Source organism: Leucopleurus acutus (assembly GCF_964270905.1).
Source record: "Leucopleurus acutus genome assembly, chromosome: 19".
Taxonomy (NCBI): domain Eukaryota; kingdom Metazoa; phylum Chordata; class Mammalia; order Artiodactyla; family Delphinidae; genus Leucopleurus; species Leucopleurus acutus.
The window spans coordinates 26,300,284-26,315,013 of record NC_139161.1 but is presented as its reverse complement, the minus strand read 5'-3'; the positions used below and the strand labels follow the sequence as shown (position 1 = coordinate 26,315,013).

The 14,730-nt window shown below is 40.1% G+C and overlaps 1 protein-coding gene across 6 annotated transcripts in view; it reads right to left on the bottom strand.

Annotated features, from left to right (window-relative positions):
* The window catches only part of ACACA (acetyl-CoA carboxylase alpha), a 208,601-nt gene that overhangs the window by 122,449 nt on the left and 71,422 nt on the right, over positions 1–14,730 (bottom strand). The window lies entirely within an intron of this gene.

Here is a 14,730-nt window from a genome sequence, read left to right as displayed (position 1 = left end):
TATTGTTTTTTAAAGGTATATATTGCCCAGATATGGCACTCTAAAACTTACCTTCGAAGCATGTAATATCTCATCTCCTTATTTTCCTCCGCAGAATCCTCCATATCAAGATGGCAAAGGAATGGAGGCTTTTTCTTCAGATGTCGGCCTTGTAAACACAAGCCGTAGTTTGTCCTCCTGCTGCAGGTGCTTAAAACCCAGGAGGACAAGACATACTGTGCCTACTTCTTGGCCCTGCTTCAGTCAGAGTAGAGTATTCCTGATGGCCTCAAGCTACAGTCTTTTTGTGTACTTTGTCCCCAATTTCCATACTTCCCCTCCTGTTTGCATTTTCTCCCTACCCTGGGCCCACACACAGAATTAGTTGATTTCCCAAGGGGACTGAGAGGAAAGGGGGAGAAATATAAAAGCTTGTATAACTAGAAAGTAGATCTCAGCAGCTCTGCCTTAGCCGCAGCAAACGTGTTTCAACAACGGTCACTTTCTTCTGACAGTCACCAGAGAAAAGCTCCACGGCCCCTCCAGGCTGCCAGGAGCACATGACAGGGAGGGCCCAGGGCAAAAAGAAGACAAAGTTTACAAGGACAACTATGCCAAGAAAGTAATGGGGTCAGGAAATCCAGAGGGAGGAGGACAGCACAGCCTAAGTAGGTAATTTCTGAGATCCAATCAAAACAAATAATACTGATTTTCCGACTCCAAGAGTGGGGAGAGCAGGTCAGGAGAGAAAGAAAGCCAGTCAAAAGGACGAAACATGCCACTACTGAGGAACTTTGAATAATGTGGGAGTCACAGCTCTAATTCTCAGGCCAGAGTAGTGGTGTCCACACACACACACACACACACACACACACACACACACACACACACACACACACACACACACACACACACACACACACACACACCTTTTTAAAAAACAACAAAAACTAAGATTTTATTCACTAAAATTTGAGAATAAGACTGGAGCTGGTACAAATGGGATAAGGAGAAGATGTGGATAAAATCCCTGAAAGGAAAAGAGGCCCAGAAAAATATTTTAGACACAGAGGTCTAATCCAGTTTAAGCAGGGAAGAAAAACCCTGCCTAAAAAACTACTGGGACACATCTATTGCTATGCAAGCAAATTTGCCACAGATGGACAAATCACTTAAATAAATAAATGGTGGCTGAATGTTATACAGTAACATAGTCCTGTTTTAGCTTTTAATTAAGTAGATATTGCTCAGGATGCTGCTCCCTTGTAAAGGCAGAAAAGACTGCAACAGCTAGAATCTACAGAATCACAATTTCCTGAGATAAGTCATTAGGAACGGTATAATCCACCAGAGTCATATCTAACCTGATTCATGCACCACAGAAAAATTCTTTCTCACCAAAATGTTGAATACAAATGGTTAATTCTTATCTGAGGCCAACTATGCTGAGAACCTATTAACCTTCCAGGGAAACCCTCCAAAACAGAAGTACACAAATGACCTGGAACACAGATGAAAGATGAAAAATCAAATAGAAGATAAATGATTAAGACAAACCTTGATCTTAGGACATTCAGGTGACCCAAGGTGAAAAGACTCAATCAGGACACTCACTCAATATGACCATTAGGCATAATAAAAAATGGAAGTCCTGGATTGGTTTCTGGCCTGTACCACTCTGCATCATTCCTTCCATACTACGCTAACGTCTGATAAAGTCAGTCAAGTTTGCTTCCTCCTTTAAAGAAGCTGATGCAGAGGAGTCCTCCTATCTTTATGTCTCTTCAGGATAACATGTCTCAAAAAACAGAGCACTGAAGCCTTTGTTCAGAACAATTACAGTGACCACAGATGTAGAAGCAGCTCAATTTTACACACATCTAACTGCCAGATGTAGGCAGTTCCCAAAAGAGAATCACTCTCTGCCTTTGTTATATAAGTTCAACATTCAAAAAGCAAAGCATTGCGTATAGAATAAAGCAGGCTATTTTGCACTTGATTATATCAGAAAATATACCAGAGTCACTCTCAGTAATCAAGTTTGTGCTTCCTTTTCACCAAAGTGATCTTTCTAAAACAACCAAACACTAACACAGCACACCCAGATCCAAAACAAAGCTAGTGTTTCTAATCTTTTATGGATGCTGCTCCCAATCCTCCTGTAATATTAGAACAAAAGAAAGAAAAAGCCACATTCATTCCTCCAAATTCAAAGCATCCTCATTTTAATCTAACATGAAAAGAGAGTGTCCAAAGTAGACACGTACCTGGCACAAAATCCAACTAGAAGCCCACACTGATCCCAACATTGTAACATGCCAAGCACCAAGGATGACGTAGCAGTTTATCCAGCAGACTGTGATGCATTAGCTAGCCTGACTGCAAGGCAGTCTGAGTTACACTGCAGCACGCACTGTGAGAGACTGTTTTACACTGGGGCTTTTCCAAGCAAAGAAATCTTGAATCAAGGATGTACCTCTTTTGAAAATCAACTGACCATATATATAAATAGATTTAGCTGTGGACTCCTAATTGTGATTCACTGATCTATATGCCTATCCCTGTTAACAATGCCACACAGCCTTGATAACTGTGGCTTTACAGTCAGTTTTTGAAATCAGGTAGTGTTAAGTCTTCCAACTTTGCTTTCCTTTTCCGTAATTGTTTTGTCTATTCTAGGTCCTTTGGGTTTCCATGTAAATTTTAGGATGAGTTTGGCAAATTCTAGAAAGAAAAAACAAATCCTCCTAGGATTTTGACATGGACTGTGAATTTAAAGATCAATTTAGGGAAAATCACCATTTTGACAATATTGAGTTTTCCAATTTCCAAACACGGACTGTCTCTCCATTTATAGGCATACCTCATAGATATTGCAGGTTTGGTTCCACAATTCACCACCACAATAAAGTGAATATTGCAATAAAGTAAGTCACATGAATTTTTTGGTTTCCCAATGCATGGAAAAGTTAGGTTTACTCTATACAATAGTCTACTAAGTGTTCAATAATAGCATTATGTCTACCAAAAAATGTACATACCTTAATTTTAAAAGATTTTATCGCTAAAAAATGCTAACCATCATCTGACAATGCAGGGTTGCCACAAACCTGCAATTTGTAAAATGCAATTATCTGTGAAGTGCAATAAAGCGAGTGCAATAAAACAAGGTATGCCTGTATTTAGACTTTAAGTTTCTTCAATTTCTCTCAGCAATATAATATAATTTTATTTTATTTTTATTTTTTGGCTGCGTTGGGTCTTAGTTGCAGTGCACAGCCTTTTTGCTTCATTGCAGTGCGCAGGCTTCTCTCTAGTTGTGGCACGTGGGCTCTGTAGTTGCGGCGCCCAGGCTTAGTTGCCCGGTGGCATGTGGGATCTTAGTTCCCCAACCAGGGATCGAACCAGCATCTGCTGCATTACAAGACAGATTCTTAACCACTGGACCACCAGGGAAGTCCCAGTAATATAATTTTTAATGTACAAGTCTTATACTTTTTTTTGTTGAATTTATTCCTAAGCATTTTATTATTTTCATTGCCATAGTGAATAAAATTTTTTTAATTTAATTTTTTGCTTGTTCATTGCTAGCTAGTATGCAGAAATACAACTAATTTTTGTATATGGATCCTATAGCCTGTGACCTTGCTAATCTCATTTTAAAATCCTTAACAACTTTATTGAGATATAATTCACATACCATATATTTCAGCCATTTAAAGTATATAATTCAATGGTTTTTATTATATTCACATGGTTGTGAACCATCATCACAATCAATTTTAGAACATTTTAATTACCCCCAAAAGAAACCCTGTACTCAGTAGCAGACACTCCCTATTTCCCCCAAACCCCTCCCCAGTCCTAGGCAATGACTAATCTACTTTCTGTCTTTATAGATTTGCCTATTCTAGATATTCCATATAAATGGAATGATATCATATGTGGCTTCTTTCACTTAGCATAATGTTTTCAATGTTGTAGCATGTATCCATACTTCATTTCTCTTTATGGCCAAATAATTTTCCACTGTATGGCCATACCACATTTTGTTTATCCATTTATCAGTTGATGGATACTGGGTTATTTCCACTTTATAGTTATTATGAATAATGTTGCTGCGGACATTCATGTACAAGTTTTTTTGTGAACATATGCTTTCATTTCTTATGGGTATGTAACTAGGAATGGAATTGTTGGAACATATGGTAAATATTTAGTTTTATAAGAAATTTCCAAATTATTTTCCAGACTGGCTGTATCATTTACATTCCCACCAACTATGTACAAGTTTTCCAATTACTCCACATTCTTGCAAGCATTTGGTGTTGTCACTAGTTTTTATTTTAGGCACTCTGACAGTTGTATAGTAATACTTACTGTCTTAATTTGCACTTCCCTAATAGCTAGTGATTTTAAACACCTCTTCACATCTTTATTTGCCATCTGTATATCCTCTTTGGTGACATTTGCTTCTTTTAAATTTCTCTCTCCTTACTGAGAATATTATTTATTGATTCATTGTTGTCATACTTTTCAAAAATTCTTTAAACATGCTTTCTTTTGGTTCTTTGAATACATTTATGATACCTGATTTGAAGAGTCTGTCTGCTAATCCAGCATCTAGACACTCAGAGACAGTCTATATTGACTTTTTTCCTAAATATGGGCTAACTTTCCTAATTCTTTTCACATCTCATTATTTTTTTGTTGAAAACTTAACATATTAAACAATTTATTGTATCAACTCTGGATTCTGATTTCTTTTACCCATGAAGATTGCTGTTGTTACTAATGCTTGCTTGTTTGTTTTTCTTTCTTGGCTTAATAATTTGCCTGGGCTAAATCTGTGAAATCTCTCTCCCCCAAAGCGTACAATCACTGATGCCTCAGCTCAATTTCTTCTTATCATGTGCTTTTATGTTTCAACCTCCTTCCTAAGGTGTTACCTCTATGTCTGCAAAACTTAAATGTCAGCCAGTGATTAGGCAGGGGTTATACCCAAACACCTGAGGCCAGTAAGGCTTTTGTGCTCCGTTCATGTGTCTGTGTGTAAGGCAGAGTACCACATTTAAAGTTCAGGACATTTTCAAGTATGTCCTGGCTTTAACTTTCTGCTGAGCCCTGTCATGTCCACTCTGTGCACGCACGCAGGCTCAACCGGCAATATGCTCACCCCAACCACAAACACACCTCAGGCTAGTAGAGCGGTTGGCCCACCTCTCTCATCCCCTGCCAGATGGTCACTTCTACTGACAATGCCACTGGGGAGCATGGGCATCATCCACTACCCAAAAGGAGTATGCTCCCTTCAACTGCAGCATCAAAAAGTCCAGCCCTTATGGCATACCCACAGAGGCAAAACCTCCATGCCAACCAAGCTGAGGGAAGGGAATGGGAAAAGTCCTGACAAGAACACCACAGACTCCTACTGTTCTTATTGAATTTCAGCAGTTTTTCAAATATAAACTTCTCTCAGACTGTTGCATGCCTTATAGTTGATTTTAAGGCTGAAATGGTTTTGTCAAGCTTCGTAGTTGCTTTTTGGGATTAAGGATTTGTTCATCTCCTCACTAAGTTATAGCTGGAAGTCCTGCCTGTTTTATCTACTTTTTGAGATGTGATTTCATACAATAAAGTGCAAAGTCTTAATTATACACTCAATTAATTTTACATATGTACATATGCACATAATCAACCACTCCATTAAGATACCGATTATTTCCACAGTCTCAGAAGGCTCCAGTGTGCTTCCTTTCCAGTCAATATCTTCCCCAATGTAAACACTATTCTGAACTCTATCACCATCAATCAGTTTTGCCTGTTTTTGAACTTCATATGTATAGTGCCGTACTGTATGTATTTGATCAATATTACGTCCATGAAATTCATCCATGTTGTGGCATAGCAGTAGTTTGTTCATTTTCATTGCATGTAGCATTTCATTGTGTGACTACATGATTTATTTATTCTATTGGTGGACATTCTGTTTTTTTTATGAATTTTGACTATACTTGAACTTGGTTTTTGGCGGACAAATGCACTCATTTTTTTTGGGTAAATAGCAAGGAAAGGACTTGCTTGTTGACAGAGTATATGTATGTTTACGGCCATAAAAGATACTGCCCAAATACTTTTCTAAAGTGGTTGTGCCTACGTTTATTCCCGTTAGCTATGCATGGGACTTCCATGTGTCGTACACCCTTGCTAACACTTGACATGGTCAGTCTTCTAATTTTGGCCTTTTTGGTTGGGATGGCAATTAATTCATAGTGATTTTTAATCTGCAAATCCCTGATGATCAATGATATTAAACAGCTTATTTTCATAAGCTTATTTGCCGTCCAGGCACCTTCTTTTGTGAAGTTCAAGTCTTTTCCTTATATTTCTATTGGGTTGAATGCCTTCAAAGGACATTGAAATATCTTTTTCTCATTGATTTATAGGATTCAGGATTCTGACAGTGAGATTAATTAATATTCCTCTTTCAGCAACTGAGAACAATTAGGCAAAAAACATCAAGGATACAGAAAAACAACACAATTGAAAAACTCAACTTAACTGACATGTATAGAATTTTATAACCAACAAATACAAAATACACATTCTTTGCAAGTGTTTATAAAACTTTACCAGAGAATTCCCTGGCAGTCCAGTGGTTAGGACTCAGCGTTTTCACTGCTGAGGGCTCAGGTTCGACCCCTGGTCAGGGAACTAAGATCCTGCAAGCCACACGGCGCAGCCAAAAAAAAAATCCAAAAAACGAAAACAAAACAAACCAATCAAAAAAAACTTTACCAAAGTAGACCATATGCTAAGCCATAAAGTATAAACAAATTTCAAAAATTTGAAATTGCATAGAGTCTATCCTCTGAATACAATGGATTAAACTAAAAATCAATGACAAAGATAAGAATATGAGTATAGATACAACTAAGCTTGAAATTAAGTGTCGGGAGGAAGAATTTCTGGTCTGATAGTTTCTATTTTCTCCATGAAATATGAGGCAAAGTTATGAACTGAAAGTGTGTCTAGAGGAGGCAGGGACTAGCAGAAAGGGAGACTGCTGGTTTAAGGACAATGGAAAAGAATGAAACTGTTGTTGTGGAAAAAAATGGAAGGCCAAATTTCCAGAAGAGAACTACAAAACAGGAGAAAGAACAAGAAGAATTTCACAGCACAGCCAGCATTTGAGAAGGACCTTAAAACGTGAGGACCCCAAAGTATGAAAGGAATTTCAAGTCAGGAGAAGGGCATTCCAATAAGAAAACCTGAGAGAGCTTGGGGGAGGAGACAAAAGAGGGGTGGGGGGAGTAATGGGAGGGGGAGGGGGAGGAGAGGGGTGGGAGAGGCAGCAAGTGAGCAGATCCTATAATGCCCTTAAGTAATTATTGTATTTTCTTCCTTGCCATCAACTTCTTAAGAGGTGAACTGTTGAAATTCCTGTTCTTTCACCATTTGTTCACTACTTTATCTCTTGCCATCTACTTAAAGCTGTTCACCTCAGGCTTCTCTTACCCTTAACTCCAGGGCTTTTTCTCCATCTTTCATCTCTATTCACCACTTCATGTCACATCTTCTACCTTTAAATCATCTTTCCTCTGGTTTTCTCGGTTCTCCTTCTACCTCACCGATCATTTCCTGTCTCCTTTTTCCCCCTCCTTCCATCTGAAGGTAGACATTTCCTTAAGATACATTTCCCTCCTACCTATATACTCTTCCTCACAGTGATCAAATCTACTTGCACAACTTTAATTTCAATGCAACAAACATTTATTAAGCATATACTATATGCCAGGCATTGCTCTAAACTCTGAAAAAGTGATTCTCAGCTCAGGTTTCAGATCAGACTCACCTGGAGAGTAGCAGAATAACCAGAGACTGTAATTTAATCAGTCTGAGACAGGGCTCAGGAATAAAGCTCTGCAGATGATTCTGTTGTACAGCCAAACCTAAATACTGTTTTCCATCCTTTTTTAAAAAAAATAATAAATTTATTTATTTTGGGCTGCATTGGGTCTTCGTTGCTGTGCGCGGGCTTTCTCTAGTTGCGGCGAGTGAGGACTACTCTTCATTGTGGTGCATGGGCTTCTCTTGTTGCGGAGCATGGGCTCCAGGTGCATGGGCTTCAGTAGTTGTGGCACACGGGCTTAGTTGCTCCATGGCAGGTGGGATCTTCCCAGACCAGGGCTTGAACCTATGTCCCCTGCATTGGCAGGTGGATTCTTAACCACTGTGCCACCAGGGAAGTCCCCATGTTTTCCATCTTGTATATGTCTTAGTGTTAGTGACTGAAACCACCCACCCTGGCCAGGCAAGATAGTAGCCACTTGCAACAGGAGGTCCTGGTAAGGAACGCAGAACTAACAAGCTACCAGCAACTGGAAGAATTTGGGAAAGGTCAAAAGGAGAGAGGAGACGCCAGTCCGTATGTCCTACCAACCTCCCAGAATCCTTCCCGCTGGAATCCATCTTGGCTGAGTGATGCCCACACCACCAGGAAGGACCCTGAGTCAGAGTGATTGGCCAGAGACCACTGGAAACTAACCCAATTACCATAAAACCCGAGACTGCAAGCCACGTGGCAGAGCAGATCTCCTGGGTTCCCTTACCCTACTGCTCTCCGCCTGGGCACTCCTTCCCAATAAAGTCTCTTGCTTTGTCAGCACATGTGTCTCCTCGGACAATTCACTTCCAAGTGTTAAACAAGAGCCCACTCTCAGGCCCTGGCAGGGGTCCTTCTTCCTGCAACATTAGTATGACATACAAGACCCTTAACCATCTGAACTTTATCTCACCAGCCTCTTCTTCCACTGCTCTAACTACCCTGTCCCCCTTACATTCCAGTGATACTCCATGTCTTACAACTGCCTGAACATGCTGGATGTTTCCAGTCTGGCACCTTTACACATGTTGTCAACCTCACCATCTCTACCCTTCCTACTACACACACACCTATCTCTGTTAGCTTGTCTTGTCTGTTTTCTGTTCATCCTTCAAAACCCAGTTCAAACATCTCTGAGACATTAGTGGGCCCCTTACAGATCTCATTAAGCCCATCATAATGATTACAGCTGTTGTGAGTATTAGAAATAACATTAGCGGACTTCCCTGGTGGTGCAGTGGTTAAGAATCCACCTGCCAATGCAGGGGAACGGGTTCAAGCCCTGGTCCAGGAAGATCCCACATGCCGCGGAGCAACAAAGCCTGTGCTGCACAACTACTGAGCTTGTGCTCTAGAGCCCGCGAGCCACAACTACTGAAGCCACGTGCCTACAGACCGTGCTCTGCAACAAGAGAAGCCACCACAATAAGAAGCCTACACACCGCAACGAAGAGTAGCCCCCGCTCACCGCAGCTAGAGAAAGCCCTCATGCAGCAACGAACACCCAACACAGCCAAAAATAAATAAATAAAATTTTAAAATAATTAAAAAAAAAAAAGAAAGAAAGAACATGAGGACCCTGGCACAGTGTTTGGCTAGACACTAAAATATCCTATGGATAATGGGGACCCACTGAATAGTGCTGTGAGATGATCAGTTTACCTTAGAGAGATGACAATGGCCATGTGGTGCTTATACTGTAGGGGGAAAGAGACTGGAGAAGCGCTAAAATACTATTGCCATAATCCAAATAAGAAATAAGAGCAAGAGCAATGGCAGTTAACAATGGAAAGAAGGGGACGAATTCAAGAATTACTGGGGGATAGGATCAACAAGAATACGTAGGGCTTCCCTGGTGGCGCAGAGGTTAAAAATCCTCCTGCCAATGCAGGGGACACGGGTTTGAGCCCTGGTCCAGGAAGATCCTACATGCCGGGGAGCAACTAAGCCCGAGCACCACAACTACTGAGCCTGCGCTCTAGAGCCCACGAGCGACAACTACTGAGCCCATACGCCACAACCACTGAAGCCTGAGTGCCTAGAGCCTGTGCTCCACAACAAGAGAAGCCACTGCAAATGAGAAGCCCGTGGACCGCAACAAAGAGGAGCCCCTGCTCACCGCAACTAGAGAAAGCCCGTGCACAGCAACAAAGACCCAACGCAGCCAAGAATGAATGAATAAATAAATAAATAAAAACAAAAGCAAGCCTATTCAAGCACCTAAGAGGGAAGGATCAGAAAAGAGAATTGGGAGATTATGTTCGTAAAACATAAGGAGTAGTTTCAAAAGTTTTCTAAGAGTAGCTTAGAAGTAGCTTAGAGTTTTCTAAGAGTAGCTACAAGAAATGGTAAATGCAGAAACCCAACTGCGCTAGATTAAGAAGTGAATGGGACTACCAGTTGAAAGTGTGAGCATTTGTTTATTACTGTTCCCTACCAAAATCACAAAAATGACAATAAAATAGTAAAAGAGGTATAAAGATATAAGGACAAAGAGAATGGAAGAGGAGACCCCCCCCCAACAGATTATAGATGTCAAAAAATTTTTTGGAAAATAAAAAGTAGATCGTCAAGGAGTAATAAACTGCCTCAGAAACCAAAGAGCCCATAGTAGGGAACGCCACTTAGAAACAAGCATAACCCTACTTTAGCACTCTGAAAAAGTCACGTTTATGAAAGATTTTTAAGGACATGAGAAAATATTGTTATGTGGGGAAAAAAAGCAGGAAACAGAGCTGTGTATTCATTACAACATCACCTATGTATACACTTTTTGATGAAATTTATCCTTAAGGGGTAAAAAACACTGAAAGGAAACATATCAAATATTAACAGCAGTTATTGCTGGATGGTCATATCTTGGATTGTTTTTTATTTCTTTCTTTATACTTTTTGGATTTCCAAATTTTCTCTGATAAGCGTACATCTCATAATTTAAAAAAAATCAAGTAGTAAAAGCAAACTTCACTTTTAAATTCATATTAACAGGAAAAACAGAGGGGGAAAATGTATGCATTACACTAGAAGTACTAAAAGGAATAAACACTTTCAAGCAACTGTCCTGAACATTAGAACATTTGTAATTTCATGCCTCCAATTAACTACGTTTGTAGAATAAACTCTGGAGACTATAATACACACACAGACAGAGACAGCTCCTGTTTTCTGAATGGAAAGAAGGAATGAGTGGGAGGTAGAGACAGGAAACTATTGCCCTCAGCAAAAAAGTACCACGTTGCAGATCTCATAATGACCTTCTCTGTCTACTCCACTTCTGAGGTACCATGGCAACTGGGAACCTCAGAATATCAAGGAAGAAGTATTGAGAGTAAAGAGTTTGGAGAGCTGCTGGGGGAAGGGGGGAAGCTCAGGGAAGCTAAATGGGAAATCCTAAGAAAGCCAAACATAAGAACACTCTCACAGGCCCATCTGCAAGCAAAGCCATAATATAAACTCAAAACTAGAGCCAGTGTCCTTATTCCCCATGTTACAGCTTGAGAGAGAAGAGCCAAAAGATAGGAAGGGGAAATGAAGTTTCCTGCCCTCTCAATAATGGTTATTCTCAACATATAAATTATAACGTTGACAGTAAATGTTTGCTGTAATCAAAAGCCTTTCAGGGCTTCCCTGGTGGTGCAGTGGTTGAAAGTCCGCCTGCCGATTCAGGGGACACGGGTTCGTGCCCCGGTCCGGGAAGATCCCACATGTCGCGGAGCGGCTGGGCCCGTGAGCCATGGCCGCTGAGCCTGCGCGTCCGGAGCCTGTGCTCCGCAACAGGAGAGGCCACAACAGTGAGAGGCCCGCGTACCGCAAAAAAAAAAAAAAAAAAAAAAAAGCCTTTCAGATCTAAATTCCCAAAAGCCCTAATATGAAAATTTACCTCACAAATGGACTCCTCCATAATAAATAATATATTATACCAGTATGGCACATTTTACTTTTCCAAGGGCTTTTGCAGCTATTTATTTTCACCTCCATCACTATATTTAAATGAAATCACTTCAGACTCAGGAGTTTAAAAGTGACAGACTAAAAAATAAAGAGAATCCTTGTTTCTTTCCAGGTCAAACACAAATATATACAGCTAAAACTAGAAAGCTCTTGTTCTTCATAGCTTTTGGTCAAATCATACAATATTTGATAATGGTCACTTTCATTATGATTGTAAAATCCACTAAAATATCATCATTAGTGCAACACCAAATTGTTGTGCTACACATGCTATAACAATAAAAAGTGTGGAATGGTAAATTATCCTTTATTTTTCCTTCCATTTATCTCTATACCACCAAACTATCACTAGTAGCCATATACTTTCATGATTTGCTACCTTCCTTTTCAACGAGTCACTGTCACCAAAAAAAAAGAGGGTACTGATAGATTAAGAAATTTAAGGGATATAATATACAACGTATGGTCCTGGATTTGATACCAGATTGGATGAAACAGGATTTTAGAGTCAACTGGAGAAACTTGAATATGGTGTACATATTAGATGAGACGAAAATTTATTGAAATATAAAAGTGGAAATTTTTGACAAAAAGGAGACTGTAAAACAATGTATACAGGATGATCTCATCTCAGTAGCAAGAAATGCATATGCACCTATGCACAGAAAAGGATCCAGAAGACTATACAATAGGGTATTAGCAGGAGTTATCTCTGGGTGGTGGATATACAAGGCTTTATGTTTGCTTTCTAGTATTTTGTTTTTAATTTTCCTTACTGCTTCTTTAATAAAGCATTATGTAAAAATATATTTTCAGGGACTTCCTTGGCAGTCCAGTGGTTAAGACTTTGCCTTCCAATGCAGGGGGTTCAGGTTCAATCCCTGGTCCAGGAGCTAAGAGCCCAAATGCCTCACGGCCAAAAAACCAAAACACAAAACAGAAGCAATACTGTAACAAATTCAATAAAGACTTTAAAAAAAAAAGGTCCACATCAAAAAAATAAAATTCTAAAAATATATATATATATATTTTCTAACTTCTGTCCCTTTTAAATAAGGCTGACGTTTAATTAGAGAAAAATTGCTCAAAGAGGACACAACCAGGGTTCTTGTTTTAGTGTAGTGGCTGACAGTATGTGCTCTGACTGGGTAATTCCCCATCCATAAATTATGGGTAATAAGAGTATATTACTTACCTTGTGGGTTTGCTGCAGTGGAGATTAAGTGTGACACTCCACATAAAGCACAGCAGAGAGTTTGGCATATAGTAAAGCACTTGATAATGTTACCAATCATTACTATTATTTTTCTGATTAGTCACTGAGAAAACAGGACTGCTAATTCATACAGACAATGTGAAAAATAGGATAGGATGTAGCAGGAATAGGTCAGCTCTCTCTCTTACTATTCTTGTTCGCTATAACTTCCCTCTTGACCCAGTCAATGGGAATGGAAGCTGAGAACCACTCCCAGATTCTCTCAGATTCTAACTAAGGTTAGAATCACCTTATTTCTTATGGATGAAGCTCGGTACAGCTCTCTATGAAAATTTTTCTTTTTTCTTTTTTTTTTTTGCGGTACGCGGGCCTCTCACTGTTGTGGCCTCTCCCGTTGCGGAGCACAGGCTCCGGACGCGCAGGCTCAGCGGCCATGGCTCACAGGCCCAGCCGCTCCGCGGCATGTGGGATCCTCCCGGACCGGGGCACGAACCGGTGTCTCCTGCATCGGCAGGCGGACTCTCAGCCACTGTGCCAGCAGGGAAGCCCCTATATGAAATTTTTAATATGACCATGAAGTACGGTATCTAGGAGCTGATCCCAAATTCGGTATATTACCTGACTGCATTCCATGACTGGCGTCACTGGAGAAACTTTAAAGATTATTTCTAATTAGAAAATGGCATCAAAACTCTCTAGTTATGGGCTTCCCTGGTGGCGCAGTTGTTGAGAGTCCGCCTGCCGATGCAGGGGACACGGGTTCGTGCCCCAGTCCGGGAAGATCCCACATGCCGCGGAGCGGCTGGGCCCGTGAGCCATAGCCGCTGAGCCTGAGTGTCTGGAGCCCGTGCTCTGCAACGGGAGAGGCCACAACAGTGAGAGGCCCGCGTATCGCAAAAAAACCCAAAAAACAAAAAACAAAACTCTCTAGTTAGATTCTTCTGTAGAGTCAAACACGTTATAGACAATCTCATATGTGAACTCTAAATTTTCTAAAATATTAGTAAAGTACTTTTTTTTTCTAGACCATAAAGGAGATAGGAATATAACTCACCTTCAAGGTGCCCTTCCTGAGTGAACTGAATGACTCTCTCCTCCCACAGCAGCAACTACTGTCTTAAACCCCAGCTACAGGACATCTTAGGCTTGAGATATATATATACACACATATATATATATATATGTGTGTATATATATATATATTTATACATACACACACACACACACACACACACACACACACACACACACACCCCAGCATTTACAGATTGTTCTCAAATAAAGTCATTAACCAAACATGCTTGCTAAACATAAAATGTTGGCCCTTTGATATTTTGAGTATACATTTTTAAGAACTTTAAGAGAAAACTGAGATGGAGTTTCAAATACATGAATTATAGTATAAAAAAGATTTAAAGAAATCACAGTACCTTAAGAGGTAAAAGATCCAACTGTGAGGCTAACCTGTCTCCAACTGGACTTCAACCAGGAAATCAGCATACTAGTTGACAAAACTGATTACTATCTTTGTTTGTTTGATAGTGTGATACTGTGGGGTAATCTGGATTTGCACAGCATTGTAAGTATGCAGAACAATCTGACCTCAAGTGGCATCCCACAAGGAGCAGAGAAAATGTCAGTATCCATACAACTAGATGGCTCTATTATATGCCACCAAATCATACATTAGGTATCAAAA